The following is a 7,977-nucleotide window of genomic DNA, read 5'->3' on the forward strand; positions in this document are numbered from 1 at the left end:
AATGATTTGAAAATCTATTTTCATTTCTGTTAGATAGATTATAGGCTTAATAGTCTTCGCTAATACTATATGTAAAAATAACCCGTTAAGTAGCTGTAGCATTCATCCTTGTTATTCACTTCCGTTTCCTTTTCTGTTTCATTTTTTAATCGAAACATCATGTTTATAATGTGAAGATTTACACAAGAGAATGATGAAAAGTAGACTTTCGAATTGCGCAAAAAATCAATCATTGTTATTATTCTAGCGCTCACAGTTAAAACACCCTATTTTGACAATGATATAATGAGTTTAGTACACTTATTGACTAATATAATATTGCCCGCCATTGCTTATGAATGAAAATACGGATGAGGTTGTAATACAACACAGAATCATGATGTCTCCTTAGATAGATTAAACAATAAATATTTCTTTACTAATTTTATTAATTCTTTCTATTACTAACCTACATCAATAGATGATTATCCAAAAAAGCCTGAAACATACCTATTTGTCATTTGTAGCCTATTCTATTTGTCTCTCTTAACACTTCATCTTAAACTCATATATCTCGTTTTGCATTAGTTGCTCTCTTGATAGCACTGTATATCATATAAACATTAGAAAACATTTGTTTGTGATTGATAAACAGAAGGTATTTTAACATAACCTTTTAGTCATCTATTGTCATGATTATTTTTTATCAAAATCAGTTAGTACTCGTACAACAAGTTCTGATATCTGTTCATTTTTATTTCATATGATTAGTTCTTTCATGCATCGTTGAGTCAGAGAAATTGAAATAAAGCTAAAAGTTTAGGTTTTAGAATGCTCCATTTATCTATAATGTGATTTTGACTCGGGTTTTCACGTAAAACAAATCCTGTATATTTTTTGACAGGTTTTCTATGAGTGAGTTGATTAAATTCTTTATAAAGTTTTAGAGAATATAAGTAACTAGGTCAAACGGTTTTTCGAATGAACGTTTTCAGTTGTCCTGAGACCCTAAAATAATGAAAGAAAGAAATTCTTGAGGTTTCCTTTTCAAGATCATTTTTCTGAGTTCTAAGGTTCAACGGCAAGAGATATAAAGTATGAAATCTAATTACATTTTCTCTATCGTTTCTTTAAAACTTTACTAGTGTGCTAGTTTATACATTTTACAGTTGAAAACAGTAGTTCACACTTTAAGGCACAATGCTATTTAAAAAGACAGCTAACCTTTATTTGACACTTTTTTGAGATACAGGTGTGTTTTTTCTAATGCTTAAATAGATTTATTTTTAACGGTTCTAAATATAATTTAAGGGGAACTATCTTACCATTTAAATCTGAATAAAAGTCTATGGTGGAGGTATTTGCTTATTTTGCACATACTTGTGAAGTTACTTGGTAAGAATCTCTAAGTTCGTATTTTAGATACGCCTTTTTGGTTACCTTTATAAGTATAGGGATTAAAGGGAAAATTATGAAACAGAATTCGATTCCATGTTTGAACTCTATAAATGTACTATGTTTTGAAAATTAAGAGAGTTTCAGTCACTCTAGTTGTTCCTTCTATCCATCATTTATAACATTCATGAATTTCAGTAAATTCATCCATCGTTTTTTTCAAAAGATAGATAAAATGGAATATATATGCTAACAGTTGCATTTGGCGCTTTAGTTTTAAAGTATTTATTACCTCAATGACTTGTAAACCGTTCATAATTTCTCTTGAGTACATATTTCAAGCATCCATAATTAATCAGAGCAAACAAATATAAAGTACGAAATTTAGTTAGAGTATTTGCATAGTTGGAAAATAGGTGGCCCTAATGTTAGAGCAGCGCGTTATAACCAATTAAATTACAAGATGAAGTCTCTTCCTCCTACCTTTGGATGTAGTCTTTGTTTTAACAGTGTTAAACGATAAAAACTAACAGCACGTTATCCGGAATAAAATCTACTTTTAAGTATCCAAACATTCCCTATTTTGAAAATTCCTACCGATTTTAACTGAGGTTTACTCCAATTATTTAGAACTCAGTAGTCATATTATTGGAAAAATAAATTCGGAATTTAATTAGAATCTGTTGACACTTTTGTTTTACTGACTGATCTTTATTCTAAGAAAAAAAATGCATATAAGTTTCATTTTACTCTTGGGAAATTATTTAATTGAAGGAAAGTCAAGAATTTACGGAAAAAAATTAAGTGGATAGGCGTGAGAACACTAAAACTCCAGAGACCTAGTGAATATTTTAAACATGAGGCAATATAATATACATTTTCTGTGAACGAACTCCTGTATTGATTCAAGAATTGTAACTATGATAACACAAAACTTATATTAGTTAGTATTTCACGAGTTGTATCTATACTATTCCAACTACTAGGTTTGGTTACTTTCACCTTAATTTTTAAGAAAAAATATACGATAGGCTATAATCATTTCGTGAAATCAAACAAGTTAATGTATGATCGTTATCATATGAACAAATAGCTACAGAATAAGCCAATAGATATATTTTCTATTATTTTAAGACATCAAATGCTATGGAAGTTTGTAAAATTCGATATAATTGAATTATGAAAGAGGGCAAAAATAAAGATTTGAATGCGCACTGCTGAGGAGTCCCACAATAGGACGAAACGGCCATCCAGTGCTTCCAGGTTTTCCATGGTGGTTTAGCTTCAATTGACTCATGATTTCAAGTATACAAAAAATTAAAATTAAAATCTCCACAGAATCCCCTTCTTATTTGTTTTTACTTATATCTCGTTAACTGATTAAAAAACTGTAATGTTCAAAAATTATGATTACAAACTGGGTTGAAATTACTTACATAAATGACTTTGAGATGGTGGAGAATCACATGTGGAGAAATTCAAACACTTCACTTCTACCCGAAGTTTGTGCTGATGATGTCGTTGAGAAGGACAATGAAAGCTCCACGACCAAACCATCCAGCTCAGAGAACAAACCAACATAAATGACTTTATTTGGAAGTTGCTATGATTGCAGTAGTATAATAATAACAAGGATGAAAATAAAATTTTTTAGACTGATTTCGTCTAATTCCGCATAAACAGGTTTTTTTCAATTATATGGATAAATATAAGTCATAAGTTGTCAACAAAATTCAACTGAATTCAAACTCAATAACCAAGCAAATAGTTCAGAAATACACTTTAAAGACAATTGGGAACGGTCGAGTAAGAGTATTAATGATGTTTATTGGTGCATTATTAGTCACCTATACAAATGATACGTAAAATTTTACATTTCTAAATGTACACACTCATTCAAAGGATTCATTAAACAATTTACTCACAGTCACATTTCATTAGTAAAAGGAAAACCAGTTTAACATCCTCATCACCATTTCTTCTAGTGAAGAGTTTGTAAACGTTATACCTATATACACAAAACGATAAGAAAAAGTGCTCATTTGTTTAATACTACTTCAGTTAAAATTGCTTTGAAAAGTGAACAAACTCATGGTGTAAAAAACAAAATAATGGATAACATCCGTGCAAAATTCTAATCTACTTTGTAACTTGACATTTACTCACAGTGTTATTGAAGTTTTAAAGCTTGATTAAGTGAAGGTTATCAAGAAAACTATGCTCCATAAGAGTTGGTTAGAAAAGTAAATTGTCAATTTTTTAAGAACCAGGAAGTGACTAAAATGTGAGAAAGCTATCGTCTTTGATTGACTTTAACAACTGTACATTTATGCATACATTACGGAAATCACCAAACTACATCACGAGGCAGGGGATTACCTGGAACCTTGAAGGAAAACGGAAAAGAGGAAGATGGGAGAACACACTGTGTTGGAGATTGGAAGCAGATATTAAAAGGATGAATAGGAACTGGAAAACACTGGGAGGGACTGTATGGAGAATGGTGGTGGGTGGCCTATGCTCCTCCACAAGGATTTATGCACAATAAAACCTGTATTTATAAATACATAAGGTTGAACGTTACAGTATATGAGAGATACTAAATCACTTGAGCATGTTTAGTTATTGAGAAGAGCAACACTAATTACATACTGAAAGATAAATCAATGTAGAATCAGCTTTCCAGAGTTTCAGGTTGTGTGGACAACTGTATAATAAAAATATCTGATTAAAATTTCATGTGTTATTTTTGCGTTTAGGTATGAAGGATATTCGGGATTTCTCAGAACATTATTCACGATATATGTGATCATTATTGCTAAATATAGTTGGATTTAGTTAAAAATAATATTTGATTGTTTTGCTTCAGCCTAGTGCACTAATACTATTTCATAGCGATATAGTGAGTTTTCTCATTAGAGAATTTTTGTATTCAGTTAATCGCACAACATGAAGTACCGTTTAGTCGACAATATACTGATAATTGCTCTAAAATGTGATTACATAGACAATCAATACAGAAAATCACTAGTTCGCTGTTGATTAATTAACACCTAAATGACAGGTATATTTGACTACAAACGATAAGAAAAGTCTATCAACTACATATTTGATCACGACTAATAAATAATTAATGAAGAATTTGACGTTTCCATGATAAAATATAATTTTAAGTAAATCTGAGTGGCGCACTATATGGTAGAGTTTGAGCAGTGAATAATGTTGACTATAGTATTCGGGCATCTGAATGGTAATATATGCCTTATTAACTTTCTGTCTCTCTGTTGCCTTTGTTTTAGGGTACTATTTTAATAAAAATCTTATTTGGCATTTTATCACAAAGATAGAATTAAAAAAATTATCTTATAATTGAGTACGACGAATAGTCTTAGTTATTCTACAAGTTCAATGACTTAATTGCATGATTTCTGATTAGAAATAAATGAATTAAACTAGTCTTGAAAACATGTGGAAACATTTAATTTATGTCCTTGTTGTCGGTCGTCTAGGTACTTGTGACTCTTTACCACTTAATATTATCGTAATTAAAGAGTACATTATGGAAACTGATTGTTTTTCACTAATCAAGGAACTATAGTAGGTTTAAATAAACTGAATTACAGAAAACAATGAAGACACAATGATTGCGAATGTGGTAGGGAATTTATCTGGAGATAGTTATCCACTTGTCAGCAAGTTGATTTTTGTTTGAGATCATTAACCGATCAATGTTGAACCAACATTGATTAAAACACAACAATTTCCACAACCCCTTACTGTTAATTTTTATTTTTGTTGTATTTCAGCTGCGTTAAGAAATGTCACGTAAATCATTATTCTACCTAACTTAAGGTGGGTTTTCCTGTGACTTCAGTAAATAAACAGAACTAAGAGAAAATCGGACGAAGTTTTACTAGCTGAACAGTTTACCACTGTTAACGAGCGTCATCAAAGAAAAGCTCATTACGTAATTTCATTTTTAATCTAGTCGAACAAAATGTAATGCCCATAATCTTAAAACAGTTTGCTAAACACTAATAAGTCCTCAAATGAATCATTGAAAAATATTTGAAACGTGTTTACTTATTGATACTACTAATGTTCATTTTAATCATTTAAAAATTCCTTTTTACACCCATTGACAAAATGTATAATAGATACTGAAGATCGTTTTGTTTCACTTTTTATAACGATTTACAAGGAAGTTCGGTTATCCATTTTCCAAAAAAGTTGCTTGCAAACATTGTGGACCTTAAAATACCTCTACGATTACTGGGCGTTACTTGATAAAATCGTGGAATTAGTGTCACTATTCCATAAAATGTTTGACTATTAAGATATTTGAATATAAACGTTTTCCAAATCATGAGGTTAACCGTCAGTTAAACTTTGTTTTCAAACTTTCGTCATATTGGTTTTTTATACCTACGAAAGGTTTCTTATCAATCATGTTAGTAATAACATTCGTTGAAAACTAACAAACGTTAACTATTCATGTCCAAATAATTCTATCAACGTAAAATTGGTTAAAAGAAACAAAATAATAGAAGCATGGTTACTTATTTTGATTCATGAAAATACATTATAAAACCGTAACTGTAGTATATATAATAGTTATTTTTGAATTCGATTATTTCTGTTCCTCACAGCAACCACCAGGTTTATCAATTTGATGAACACATCCTATTGCACCGATTATAAGGTAAATTGTGATTATCATAATGATGTAAAAGACTAAGTTAATCTGGAATAAAAAAGAAAACATTTTAATTTCAAAGGACAAGCAGTTCATTATCTAATCTAAATAATATGTTATTGTATTTAAATATTGTACAAAAGCTCTTAATGTTTAGTATGATTAATATTTTTCACATAGTTTCATAATTTTGTTAAAAACAAGCAATGGAATACAATGACTTTTGTAGCATCATAAGTTATGGGGTAAAAACCTCAAAACAAATTGATAGTTTAACATTTATAGTTTAGTGAAATTATACTGTATCTTGAATATATAACTCACAAAATACAAAACCGAATGGGCTAGTAAATTATTGTAACGGAACATTAGCTTCCATTGTTGATCAATATCCAAATGAACAAATGAAAACTCATCAGAGTTTATTAAAAATGACAGACTAAACTGAGTATCTGTTATGTAAACATTAAATGTCGTCTTCATAAAACCAGTATGTATGGATTTAATTTGACATTATAAATATCTGAGTAAAGCTATAGTGTTGAGAATCTCTTCCAAACATACAACTGTGATTATTACATACTTATATATCAAAAGTGATGAATGTACTTCGAATTAAAAATACAGGGATGATTTGTAGCGCCATGTTTCGGATGAAAAAAGTTAAAAAATACACGAAGGTATCTAATCTGAAAATATAACTCACATTCATTGTAATAATATTGGCTGATCTTCTTTCATATCCAGAAGACAAAAATTCAGCAATTTATAGTGAAAATGTTATTGTTTATGTCCGTAAAAATCAATCTGCACCGACTTCATGGATCTAACTTGTAAAAATAAACGTTTGTAAACACAAATGAGAAATTTCTCTTATTCCTATTTACTTACTTATTTTTCTTAATGAAAAAATTCATTTTTATTTATTGTTATAAATGCCGCTCTAGTTTACGAACTAGTTTTCGGGGACGTTAAATAATGTGAATTTAATTGATATCAAAACAGTGGGAATAGGCGTCTCCCTGACAAGTTATAAAGTCGGGTTACAGTCACTTGTATACTTTTTCAACTATACCAATGAGAATCTATATCAACATTAGTTATTTACAGACGGCGGTTATAATGTTCAATGAGAAAAATCAGTAAGTCTATGGTGCATAGATTTTTACACTGACAGAAGAAGCACTCTGGAATTCGGTCAAACTTTTCAAAGGTAAACGATTTCCGTTGTTTATGATATGTACAACTAAGGTGATCCAACTAGTAGGCTCATGGTCTATTAAAATTTCATTGCTTTATAGACTGAGTTAAGTATTACTTAGTGTTTTGATGAATTGTTGAGCACTAAATTTAAGATAATTGTTTTAAAGTATGAAAAACGTGCCAAGAATTTTCTTAATTCTTTCTCAAAAGTTTAGTTGTTGATTTGCCTTTTATAATGAGTACCGAAGAGATGTGTTATTAGACAGTAACAAACCGACATTTCTTCATAAATTTTTTGAACGTTACAACTCTAAACGAAACGTCGTTGTTTGCTCATCTGTGAGAACTTTAGAGAGAATAAAGTATGTAGCACTTAACGGATTGTAGCCACTTCTTCAAAGTGTCACTTTTTCGGAAACTCATATACAGTTTTCAGAATCTTGTCAAACAAGCTATTTTAATAAGTACCCCATTTGAGACACTTCTTAGCACTAATTCTTAAGCTTCTATTCGGTTGCATGATGAGAATCTAGTATTGTATGAAACGTATAATAGTGAATTAAGACACTATTATTATCATTATTACGATCATTATTATTTCGTTCGGTATATCTGCAAAACTGATCAATTAGTATTTATTTTAACAGTTGAAATCATGAGTCGATCTAAGCTAGGCCATCACTGAAAACTTGGAAGTACTAGCG

The sequence above is a fragment of the Schistosoma mansoni genome, chromosome W, assembly GCF_000237925.1.
Source record: "Schistosoma mansoni strain Puerto Rico chromosome W, complete genome".
Taxonomy (NCBI): Eukaryota; Metazoa; Platyhelminthes; class Trematoda; order Strigeidida; family Schistosomatidae; genus Schistosoma; species Schistosoma mansoni.